This window comes from Helianthus annuus, chromosome 10 (genome assembly GCF_002127325.2).
Source record: "Helianthus annuus cultivar XRQ/B chromosome 10, HanXRQr2.0-SUNRISE, whole genome shotgun sequence".
NCBI lineage: Eukaryota > Viridiplantae > Streptophyta > Magnoliopsida > Asterales > Asteraceae > Helianthus > Helianthus annuus.
Genome location: NC_035442.2, coordinates 129,524,368 through 129,538,171, shown reverse-complemented (window position 1 = coordinate 129,538,171; position 13,804 = coordinate 129,524,368).

Here is a 13,804-nt window from a genome sequence, read left to right as displayed (position 1 = left end):
ATTTGAACATGTACTATATGTTACACTACCCTACTGTTTCGGCCCAGTTAATCTTGACCATGCAGTCCACTAATTACATCTAACCAATTACTCGGCCCAAGTGCACTCCTATTAACGGTTATACAGTTCAACCGATTGTACATCAGACCAGCAACTCAACTAGACACCGCAGCCCATCCGACAAGATCCAATTCAGTTTTGTGTATGATAATGTAGCTGGGCTCCGTTACGGTTTATTGTAACTATTGTGCGGCCCAAATGCATATGTTCAAAACTGTGCATGAATTAACTGAACTAAGATAGTAGCCGACACTCTAGATGTTATCTCACGTGGGCCTGATGTCACAATTTGTCATGTTAAAGAACAAGTCATTGATCAATAATAAAACCTGGTAACTCTTCTGATCATAGTCGACAAGCACTAAGCTTCTATGCCCTTTGATTGGGCCGATTACTAGCTAGTGGGCTGCATTTGAAGGACTCCAATATTAAAACAGAAATCATGGACGTCCCATATTTGCTAACCCCTAAAAAGTGTTATATGTTCCTAGAATTGGATAACCATTTGTGACTTGATTCACCAGATATCGATACACATGCCATCACAATTAATTAATCACTAAACCCATTCAACATTGCATATGAACATCATCATTAGTATCACATATGGCAAACCTAATTGGACCTCACTTTAGTCACATGCAACTGACAACTAATCATGAATTGTAAATCATCATTCATCATACAATTTAACACAACATTAATGGTCTATGTGTGATCTATATTAGGTTCATCATTGATTCTGTGAGCCTACAATCCCCAACCGATCCACAGCCCATTCAAGAATGTCAAACATTACATAATTTCTATCTTAACCATTAACATAGGTAACTCATATACTCATCATAATTTGGCCGTATATATTCATATTAACACATGGTTTTCATCGTACAAAGAGTTGGAATAATCATCATCGCATCATCGGACAGAATTCACGTGTACAATCATATCCTTAATCGGCCATAACTTATCCCACAAGTCTGGTACATACGGCATAAAGCAAATCATACAACTCGATTAATACAACACATATCTATACATTATCATTGGCTACTGTTACACCTCGTTAATCTTTGTGTTACCAGCACCTATTTTATTCGATTGTAGTTAAGTTGTAACACAGGCGTTCTAATGTATCACTAACATCAAAAGAGTTCACGTAATGAATCATGTTCGCAACAAAACATCAAACGAATTAACAGAACGATCAATTATACTAACCAGATTATAGGGCGCCTAATACAAGAGTTCAAGATGTCTCGGGTGAGGTAGGATAGCCGCTGCCGATTGCACAGGAAGGAGGCTAGACGATTACTAGGGTTTTTGTGTGATTGTGTGTTTTGCATACAAGAATAGATTACATGGGTCATGTGTATATACGTACATCAGCCTCTCAATCGGCCAGAAGTGGGCTTCCTTTGGATTCTATTTGGGCCGGATGGAATGTTATCACAATTCGTCTGGGCCAAATGTACGTGATCACTAAGTGTGCACATTGTTAGCCAAAGTGTATATTTAAATAATGTAGGCTTTTAGTATTTACATGGTATTTAGCATAATGAACTCACAATCAACTTGAAAAAAAAATTCGTCTCGAAATTTGACAAGTATGCACAAAGAACCGAAGTGATAGATCAAGATTGTTGCGGATTTTGCTCAGGTGTTACATCATCCCCAACTTGAAGAGGAATTTCGTCCCGAAATTCACCAGCTTTACCAGATTTGGACGTATCATTAGGGAAAAGTTGAGGATACTTGAGCTTCATCTGATCCTCTCGCTCCCACGTGAACTCCGGTCCACGTCTTGAGTTCCAACGAACTTTAACAATTGGAATACGACTGTGTTTACGCACTTTGACCTCTCGATCCATGATCTCCATAGGCTCTTCGACAAACTGAAGCTTGTCGTCGATCCTCAATTCTTGCAACGGCACAACCAGTGTCTCATCAGCCAGACACTTCTTCAATTGCGAAACGTGAAAAACATCATGAACATTACCCAACTCAGCAGGTAACTCAAGCTTGTAAGCGACTTTGCCGATCCGCTCCAAAATTTTGAATGGCCTAACATAACGCGGATTAAGCGTACAACGCCCTTCCACGGTGAAACTTTCAACATAACCCGATCATTAACTTCGAACTCCAAAGGCTTTCTACGCTTGTCGGCGTAGCTTTTCTGGCGATCCCGTGCTGCTGCCATACGATTCCTAATCTGGACAATCTTTTCAGAAGTTTCAAGCACGAGTTCAGGACCTGTGATCTGACTGTCACCCACTTCAGCCCAACAGAGAGGGGAACGGCACTTTCGCCCATACAGTGCCTCGAATGGAGCTGCCTGAATGCTAGTATGGTAGCTGTTGTTGTAATAGAACTCTATCAACGACAAATGTTTCTCCCAACCTTTCCCGAAATCAATCACACACGCACGCAACATGTCTTCAAGCGTCTGAATGGTGCGCTCACTCTGACCATCCGTCTGTGGATGATAAGCGGTACTCATATCGAGTTGTGAACCAAATGATTTGTGCATCGACTGCCATAATTCAGAAGTGAAACGCGGATCTCAATCTGAGATGATAGAAGTTGGTACTCCATGTCTAGAAACCACCTCTTTAAGATAAATTGCTGCAAGCTGAGAAAATTTGTCTGTTTCCTTGATTGCCAGAAAATGCGCTGACTTTGTGAGGCGGTCAACAATCACCCAAATAGTATCATTCCCAGCTTGAGTTCTCGGTAACCCTGTAACGAAATCCATGGCGATCTGTTCCCACTTCCATGTGGGTATCTCTGGCTGCTGAAGTAGACCCGAGGGTTTCTGATGCTCTGCTTTGACTTTAGCACAAGTCAGGCATTTACCCACGTATGTGGCGATGAGAGCTTTCATATTCGGCCACCAGTACAAAACTTTAAGGTCCTGATACATCTTATCCGATCCCGGATGAATAGAATATCGTGACTTGTGCGCCTCATCCATCACAAGTTCTCGAAGTTTACCATACAGAGGGACCCATACCCGCTCCATAAAGTAATAAATACCGTCAGATCTCTTCTCCAGTCGTTTTTCCATACCCCGCATGCACTCGGCCTCGATGTTCTCTTCCTTTAAGGCTTCGATCTGAGCAGAACGAATCTGAGCTGGTAAACCAGAGTGAACAGTAAGCTGTAGAGCACGAACGCGCTTAGGCTTCGTCTCCTTTCGGCTAAGTGCATCAGCCACAACATTAGCTTTCCCGGGGTGATACTTGATGGCACACTCGTAATCGTTCAAAAGCTCTATCCAACGACGCTGCCGCATATTCAATTCTTTCTGGTCGAAGATATGCTGAAGGCTTCTGTGATCGGTGTAGATGGTGCATTTGGTACCGTACAGATAATGCCTCCAGATCTTCAACGCGAAAACCACAGCTCCTAACTCCAAATCGTAAGTCGTATAGTTCTTCTCGTGCACCTTCAACTGACGAGAACCATAAGCTATTACCTTCTCGCGTTGCATCAACACGCAACCGAGACCCTGAATTGAAGCATCACAATAAACCACAAAATCCTCGGTACCCTCTGGTAGAGATAGAATTGGCGCGCTGCATAGTTTCTGTTTCAAAAGCTGGAAAGCATCCTCCTGTTTTGTTCCCCAAGAATAAACCACATTCTTCTGAGTCAAGGAGGTGAGAGGTTGAGCAATCTTTGAGAAATCCTGAATAAACCGACGATAGTACCCTGCAAGACCCAGGAATTGTCGCACCTCCGAAGGATTCTTTGGCGCCGCCCAATTCCTAATAGCATCGATCTTCGCAGGATCCACATGTACACCCATCTCGTTGATAATATGCCCAAGAAAGTGTACTTCCCGAATCCAAAAATCACACTTAGAAAACTTCGCGTAAAGCTGCTCCTTCCTTAGGAGCTCTAAGATAAGACGTAAATGCCGCTCGTGGTCCTCCTGGCTCTTGGAGTAAATCAAGATGTCATCGATGAAGACAATAACGAAGTCGTCAAGGTACGGTTTGCACACGCGGTTCATGAGATCCATGAAGACCGCTGGTGCGTTGGTCAACCCAAACGGCATAACAAAAAACTCATAGTGACCATACCGCGTCCGAAAAGCTGTTCTGGGAACATCCTCCTCTCTAACTCGTACCTGATGATATCCCGACCTTAAGTCGATTTTAGAATAGAAACTTGACCCTTGCAGCTGGTCAAACAGGTCGTCGATACGAGGCAAAGGATAACGGTTCTTGACCGTGACCTTGTTGAGCTCGCGATAATCTATACACATCCGAAAAGACCCATCCTTCTTCTTCACAAATAGTATAGGGGCTCCCCAAGGTGAAGAGCTAGGTCGGATAAAACCCCTATCCAACAGCTCTTGGAGTTGATTTGACAACTCCTGCAATTCCCCTGGCGCAAGGTGATAAGGAGCACGAGCAATCGGGGCTGCTCCTGGCACGAGGTCGATCTGAAATTCTACCTGACGGTGTGGAGGTAGACCAGGGAGTTCCTCAGGAAACACATCAGGAAACTCACGAACTACTGGAAAATCCCCGATCTTTCTCTCGTCAGGCTGCGAATCAGTAACGAGGGCTAATATAGCGGGATAACCCTTACGCAGACACTTCTGAGCCTTCATTGCTGAAATAATGCTAACTGTGGCACCACTACGGTGGCCCTGAACTGATAAAGATTCTCCGCTAGGGAGAGGGACACGTACGATCTTCACCTTACAGAGAATCTCCGCCTGATACTTGGACAACCAGTCCATACCAATAATCACGTCGAAGCTTCCAAGAGTAATGGGAAGTAGGTCAATGTCGAATACTTGACCCAGAAGATCGAGTTTACACCCAACTAGGACATGCGAAGCTTCGATTGTCTTACCATTTGCTATCTCTACTATGTGTTTCGTTACGAGAGGTGTAGGACTTAACCCTAACCGAAAACTGAACCCCAAAGACACGTAACTCCAATCGGCACCAGAGTCAAATAAAATAGAAGCAAATACACCGTTTACTGAAAACGTATTGGTAACCACGTTGCCGTCGTTCTGTGCTTCCCCAGCTCCTAACACAAACCCGCGCCCACGCGCAACATTACCCCCATTGTTTCCAGCATTGTTGTTCCCGTTGTCACCCCCTGTGTTCTGCTTCAGCTGAGGGCAGTCTCGCTTGAAGTGCCCCTCGGCCCCACACTGGTAACACCCCTTTTGAGTACCCTGGTTCTGCTGAGTCTGTTGTCTACCCAACTGCTGTGATGGCTGCTGCTGAGCTGGAAGTGTAGCCCTACAATCCCTAGCCATGTGCCCTGATCGATTACACCGATCACAAACCCGAGTACACTGTCCCTTGTGATGATAGTTACACTTGTTGCACAAAGGTAGCTTCCCCGCATAAGATCCCTGCCCTGACTTGTTACTCTGGTTTTGATTCACTGATGATGACTGGCTGAAACTGCGGTTGCTGCCAGTATCCGTCCTCTTCTGAGGCTGTGCGGAGTTGGACCCCTTGTCCATATCGTTCCACTTACGCTTGCTATCAGCAGCAGGTGCAGTGGAAGTAGTAGCGGCTGTAGTAGTACTAGAAATACGTGGTGGTAGTGAATTGCTCTCCACCTCTTGATCAACGATCTTGTGAGCCAAACGGACAATCTGAGTTAAGTTATTAAGGTTTGCCGTAGTAACCAAACCCTTCACCCGTGGAGGTAATCCCTTGATAAACAACTCAATTCTTCGAGGCATAGGTCGAGACAAATTTGGACACAAGTCAGCCAACTCATACGACCGCTTCACGTATGCTTCAATCTCGGATCCCCCCATTTTCAGATCAAAATACTCGTTTTCTAATTTCTGTATTTCATCACGAGGACAATATTCCTGCCTCATCAATTCTTTAAAGTCGTCCCACGTAGTGGCGTTCGCCGCCTCGATGCCTAACAGCTGAACCTGGGCATTCCACCAGGTCAGGGCACCATCTTCGAGCGTACCCGCAGCAAATTTCACTCTGTCCCCAACCGGACAGTTACACATCGCAAATACGGACTCTGCCTTTTCGAACCAGCGCAAGAGTCCTACAGCCCCTTCAATCCCACTGAAGGTCTGCGGCTTACAATCCATGAAGGTTTTAAACGTGCAAACAGGTGGGTGAGGCGGATTTTGTGGCGCCGGCTGACCTATTAACGAGAGAAAATATAACAAACAAGTAAGACTCAAGTATACGACTCAAAGAGAAAGAATATTTGGTACATGTCGTACCAGCCTGATAAGCTGCCAAGGCTGCAGCCACCTGGGCGTTGATTAAATCCGCTAACTCAGCTTGTGTCATATTGATTTGGCCCCGTCCACCACCGCGGCCTCCACCACGTCCACCACGACGGCCTCCACCACGTCCGTTCATGATTCTATAAATATGGGAAAAAGGAACGAATTAACAGACAAGTTCAAGTAGATGTCAAGTATTGCTATGGTATTCACAGTTTTCGAGGTTCTAATACAAGATTGACTAACATTGCGGAATTCCTTTTCACACTAGTTGAGATTTACTGGAACTCACATGCATCCCACGTTGTTATTATGTGTGCACCCATAATAATAATCCAATTTGCATGTTTATCTCAGTTCCTCCCAACTCGTGTTAAAGGTGTCCCCAAATTCAAGCAGCACGACCAATGACATCACAACATAGAGCATGTAAGTTCAAGAAGAGTCCTACTCTTAAAACACGTAGCATAGACCGATAGCATAGAAATCCGTATTGTAATGTCAAGTGTGCGTTTGAGTGTGCTACTAATCATGAGTATGTACTAAATATGCTATGCAATAGTAAACAAGAGACGAACCTTGCTGCCTGGAGCTGAGTGTCATGGTCATTGTCGGATCAGTTCAGTTATAGTCTGGTTTTATAAAACAGTTTAAAACCAAGTTCACTATAACCAGTGGCTCTGATACCAAACTGTCACACCCTCAAATTACCACTTAGGGAGTATCCCTGTTAGGCGTGTGACCACTAGTAATGAGCCACCAATTACATTGAATCCATAAGTTTAAAATAAAGTTTCATCATTTGATAGTAATAAAATCCAACGTAAGTAATTCAAAACCATCAAGTTCAGCGGAAGCGTTAACGTAACATAATGTAAGTACTTTCCAAACAACCATAGTAAATAAATGTTTGATAAATAAACTCATCAATGCAACCATGACCACTCACGCCCTCCAGCCAGCAAGTTCCTGTTCCCAAGTACCTAACGACCTGCGAGCATGTAACAAGTGTATGAGACAAAGCTGGCGAGTTCACAGTTAAAGAAAACGTTTGTTACCACTTGAATGTAAAACAGTTCAATAACCAATGCAAGTAATATTGTTAATATCTCAATTCCGAACAAGACGGCTCTTGATGTACATGACTGCCCTTTCCCACGTACTCCTATCCAGTATTGGGCCCGACTGGGTCATTAGTTCACATCCGTCCTCTCTAGGAGCGGTGTGAGGGTGCCAAACCTAAGTAGCGCTACCAACTTACAAAAATGATAGATGAGAATATTAACCAATATACCCGTTTTTACCCAAACCACTAACTGTCCCCAACCACTGGGACGCATGCTCGAATGTAGTGAACTCACCTTAGTGTGCTCGGTTGAGTGTTTCCCTTGTTTTAACTAATTAAGCCAGCCACGCCCTATATTATTGATTCCATTTAACATTAGGCTCGTATCCAAGTATGTTCACATTTCAAATCATACAACACATAGCAGCTAGAAGTTGTGTACTATATATATAACGTATTTAAATGTTGTTTATCTAGCACATGCATTTTATACACACCATAATCTACCAGTAGCATCAAAATAATATCATGCCATTTCTCATAGATTAACAATTTGAACATGTACTATATGTTACACTACCCTACTGTTTCGGCCCAGTTAATCTTGACCATGCAGTCCACTAATTACATCTAACCAATTACTCGGCCCAAGTGCACTCCTATTAATGGCTGTACAGTTCAACCGATTGTACATCAGACCAGCAACTCAACTAGACACCGCAGCCCATCCGACTAGATCCAATTCAGTTTTGTGTATGATAATGTAGCTGGGCTCGGTTACGGTTTATTGTAACTATTGTGCGGCCCAAATGCATATGTTCAAAACTGTGCATGAATTAACTGAACTAAGATAGTAGCCGACACTCTAGTTGTTATCTCACGTGGGCCTGATGTCACAATTTGTCATGTTAAAGAACAAGTCATTGATCAATAATAAAACCTGGTAACTCTTCTGATCATAGCCGACAAGCACTAAGCTTCTATGCCCTTTGATTGGGCCGATTACTAGCTAGTGGGCTGCATTTGAAGGACTCCAATATTAAAACAGAAATCATGGACGTCCCATATTTGCTAACCCCTAAAAAGTGTTATATGTTCCTAGAATTGGATAACCAGTTGTGACTTGATTCACCAGATATCGATACACATGCCATCACAATTAATTAATCATTAAACCCATTCAACATTGCATATGAACATCATCATTAGTATCACCTATGGCAAACCTAATTGGACCTCACTTTAGTCACATGCAACTGACAACTAATCATGAATTGTAAATCATCATTCATCATACAATTTAACACAACATTAATGGTCTATGTGTGATCTATATTAGGTTCTTCATTGATTCTGTGAGCCTACAATCCCCAACCGATCCACAGCCCATTTAAGAATGTCAAACATTACATAATTTCTATCTTAACCATTAACATAGGTAACTCATATACTCATCATAATCTGGCCGTATATATTCATATTAACACATGGTTTTCATCGTACAAAGAGTTGGAATAATCATCATCGCATCATCGGACAGAATTCACGTGTACAATCATATCCTTAATCGGCCATAACTTATCCCACAAGTCTGGTACATACGGCATAAAGCAAATCATACAACTCGATTAATACAACACATATCTATACATTATCATCGGCTACTGTTACACCTCGTTAATCTTTGTGTTACCAGCACCTATTTTATTCGATTGTAGTTAAGTTGTAACACAGGCGTTCTAATGTATCACTAACATCAAAAGAGTTCACGTAATGAATCATGTTCGCAACAAAACATCAAACAAATTAACAGAATGATCAATTATACTAACCAGATTATAGGGCGCCTAATACAAGAGTTCAAGATGTCTCGGGTGAGGGAGGATAGCCGCTGTCGATCGCACAGGAAGGAGGCTAGACGATTACTAAGGGTTTTTGTGTGATTGTGTGATTGTGTGTTTTGCATACAAGAATAGATTACATGGGTCATGTGTATATACGTACATCAGCCTCTCAATCGGCCAGAAGTGGGCTTCCTTTGGATTCTATTTGGGCCGGATGGAATGTTATCACAATTCGTCTGGGCCAAATGTACGTGATCACTAAGTGTGCACATTGTTGGCCAAAGTGTATATTTAAATAATGTAGGCTTTTAGTATTTACATGGTATTTAGCATAATGAACTCACAATCAACTAGTCCTAGTGGTGCCCTGTAATTCAAACGGGTTTAATGGTTTACAAGCATATACGCATTGACAGAAGCTAAATGAGAATCACCTTGAAAGTTCGGATTGTCAGATAAGGGGGAGTCTGAAGACGAGCTCAACGCAAAAGGAAGCATGGATTCAAGAAGCCATGTAATTATTCTAAAGGAGCTTGTATACGGAAAGCAAGGTGTCGATCCCAAAGCACGGAAGCTTGACGAAAGGGGGAGCCTGACGAAGAAAAGAGTCTATAGAAAGGAGAAGCCGAAGCTGAAAACAGATCCACGGGGATTCTGTTCAAACAAGAGAGAGTCTACGTTGATGAAGACGTGTTAAAGCTTCAAGAAGACTCAAAGAGAGAGAGAGAGAGAGAGAGAGAGAGAGAGAAAGACAAGACGCTATGAGATTGACTACGGCAATATCCAAGGGGGAGTCTGTTAGTGCATTTATGTCTATAGCCTTCGTCAATCCGAGCCGTAGCGAGAAACAGAAGAAAATGAGTCGTTATATTAGTGATAGCTAGACAAATAGGCAAGGTGGCATAATTGTAATAATGAGAAATCTCATTAAAAGTCAAGGCCTCTAAATAGGGAGGTTATGTTTAGTTTAAAAACTTTTGTTCATTTGACATTTAGAAAGTTCTAGATCTATAGAGAGATTCTAGAGAGAGAAAGTGATTCAAGGTACTTGTTCCTGTTAGATTTCTAATAGAATCACATTTATATTACATCGTGTGTGTTAGGTCGCGTTCGTGTACGGATTCCGCACGTTATACGTTCGTTTCACAATCGTTTTGGAGTTAAAATCGTGTGTGTTAGGCTGAAGAATTCTACAACACTTTTTTCAACGCGTTCACATCCGATTCTTCCGAAACAACAACTGTTACACCAAAGACTATCACGAAAGCTATCAACGAGAACATCAAGCATGATAACTTCTACGGAACACACTCAAAGCCACCAACTCTGGAAAGCATTGAAGATTATACATGGTGGAAAGAACGGTTTATTAACTGGGCGAAAGCGTATGCGCATGAAAGCTGGTTCTGTCCGGAGTTTGGTTATGAACGGCCAAAAGATGATAAAGGCGAAGAACTACCGTTCAAGAGATTTACCAGAGAAGATAAATCTGAGTTTGCTGCCGAACAAAGAATGATTGCATTGATCCAGTCAGCAATTAGGAATGATATATTTGCATTGCTCACTCATGATGGATCGTCAAAGTCAGTTTGGGAAGCTTTATGAGTTAAAGCTGAGGGGGGAAAACAGATTAGAAAAAATAAAATTGCGTTACTTAAAAAAGAATTTGATCTGTTTGACAATATAAAAGGAGAGACAGTGAGACAAATGATAGAGAGATTCTGTCACCTCAAAATCGAACTTGAACGTTTTAAAATTGACAAAACAAGAGAGGAACTTATTGATAAAGTCATTGAAGCGTTACCACGAGCAGATCAGTGGCAAACGTTTGTTTTTATCTTAAAAAAATGATGCTTCATATGATGAAATTTCTCTTGATTCTTTGTTTGAAAAGATTGAAAGTCATGATCTGGAGTTACAAAAGCAAAGCAAGATGACTGGTTCTTCACATCAACAGAATGTGGGCTTGTATTACAAAGGCAGTGTACCTTCTGATAAAGGCGTTGGTTCACCAAAAACAGCATTTAGTGGTGAGAAGATGATAGAACCACAAACAACGTCGACAAGTCATCATTCTGGATATCATTCATCTTCAAAGTCAAGTTCTGATGAAACTGAAGAGATTCTGTGCAACATTGCTCTCAAATTGAAGAATTCTCCTGCAATGAGCATCAATGCAGCAAAGCAGCAAATGAGTTTCCTTGCATCTGTTCTGGAGTCATATGAAGGTCTTGTAGCTGGCAAAATTGGAAATTCCGAATTGACCAAAGAAGACTACGACCAGATTGATCCGGAAGAGATGGAGCTCATTGACATCCGTTGGTGTTTAGCTAGTTGTATTCGCAGAGCTCAGAGGTATATGGAGATTACCAGGAAACAATCGCTTGGAGGTGCTTCAACAAAACTTGGATTCGACAAATCCAAAGTGACCTGCTTCAGATGCAAGCAAAAGGGCCATTTCAAAAGAGAATGTAGGAATTCTGAAGTTGCTGAAGGAAATGAACGTCCTTTCAACGATGATTATTATCGAAAGGCGATCTACCATCGAAGCAGAGAAGAGCCAAAGTTGATTGAAGATAAACCAAAAGAAAAATCAAGAGCTTGTGCTGTAATTTATGAGGATGAAGGTTTTGACTGGAGCACAGTTCTTCCAGATGAAGATCGTCCTGTAACAGCTCATGGTAGAAAAGCTTCAAAGGCTCCGCATTATGTTTTTGTTGCTGAAATTCAAGATGAAAACAAAGACAAATACACTGCTGAAATCCGTGAAGAAAAAGTTGAGATCAAAGAGAGAACTCGAGAAGAGATCTTGAGTGAGAAGACTTACAGAGAAAGAAACATGGTCTACAACAGATTGGATGACATGCAGGAAGAGTATGAAAGTGCTGTCAGCAACAAAAGATGGGATAAGAAGAGAGAGTGTTACTACAACAGAGAAGGTGAACCGGTTGTTCCAAACAAAGACATAATCTTTGATGATGTTCTTCTCGTTGTCCCGTTGAGAGCCGAATACTATAGAAATGTGATGAAAGATGACATATATGCTAAGAGGCTTGAAAAAGAGATCAGATATGCCATGTTATCGTGTCTAAGAAAAAGGGATGAAGAGAGAATGAAGAAGAGTGTTGAAGAGATGGTGAACAATCTGAAGAAGGTTGCTGAAGAGGTTAAAACTGAAGATGTTAAATTTGAAGTTGTGAAAGAAGCTGTTACTAAAGAATAGCAGATTGAAAAAGAGGTGAAGAAAGAAGAAGACGAAAAGAAGAATGAGAATTTGGATATTGGTGATGCTGGTGATGAAGTCAGGGTTGAAGAAAAGCTGAATGATGCTGATCAAAAGCAAACTGAGACAACTGCTACAAACACCGAAGTGCCAATCACTGAGGTAAATTCTGATTTTGAAAACTTGAAATTGATTGATCAATGCAAGAAATGCATAGAACCGTGCAGAGTTTGTACTGAAAAAGATGAGCAATTCAGAACAAGAGATCTTGAATTCACTAAAATAGAAAACATTTTCAAAGAAAAATGCAAAGAAATGCTAGAAAAAGAAAAGTTTTTTAAAGAAAATGATGAAAAACTTTCTGAAAAATGTAAAAAGATAGAAAAAGAAAATGAAATTTTGAAAGAAAATGTTTCTAAAATGACAGAAGAGTGTTCTCAAAAAGAAATTGCTTGTCAAGAAATGAAAAAGGAATACGACTCAATGAAATTATCATACCATATTACAAAAGAATCATATGATAAAGTAAAAGACGAAATGAAATATGCTCAATCTAGAATGAATTATCTTTCTGAAACAACCAAAGAGCTTAAACGAATGTATGCTATAAAACAAGATGTTGTTAATTCCTATATTGAGGATGTTGCTAAGTTAAAGAGACAGATTGCTGATTTAGAACAGGAAAACAACAAGTTAAAAAGTTACCACGTGTCGTCATATGTGCTTGAACGAATTTTCAATATAAAACCGGGTGATGGTGAGTCTGAGCAGAACAAGAAGGGCATTGGCTCAGAGTTTCATCAAGTTCCACCACCGGAAAAATTTGCATTTTATGATGAGGAAAAGGTCGAAAAAGCTTTCAACATGGTAGATCAATTGCTAGACAACATTGACATAACCTATTCCAAATCTGATGATTGTAGGACCGGTTTTGACTCCGAAACGATTGCGAAACGAACGTATGACGTGCGGAATCCGTACACGAACGCGACCTAACACACACGATGTAATATAAACGTGATTCTATTAGAAATCTAACAGGAACAAGCACCTTGAATCACTTTCTCTCTCTAGAATCTCTCTCTAGATCTAGAGCTTTCTAAATGTCAAAATGAGCAAAAGTTTTTAATCTAACATAAAGGCTCCTGCCAATGAGCCAGTGGTGGAGTGGTAAGGAAGAGACCTTGTGTTCTAAGTGACCCAAGTTCAATTCCTGCCCCTAGCATTTAGTTTCTGCGGCACTTGGTGATGATGGGAGACTAGGCGAGTAGGCGGCGATCGCTAGTTCGATCCTTGAACTGAGCGGGTTTTACCTCAGCGCACTGTCGTGTCTTCGGGCGAGTGTTCACGGGCTTCGGCCCTAG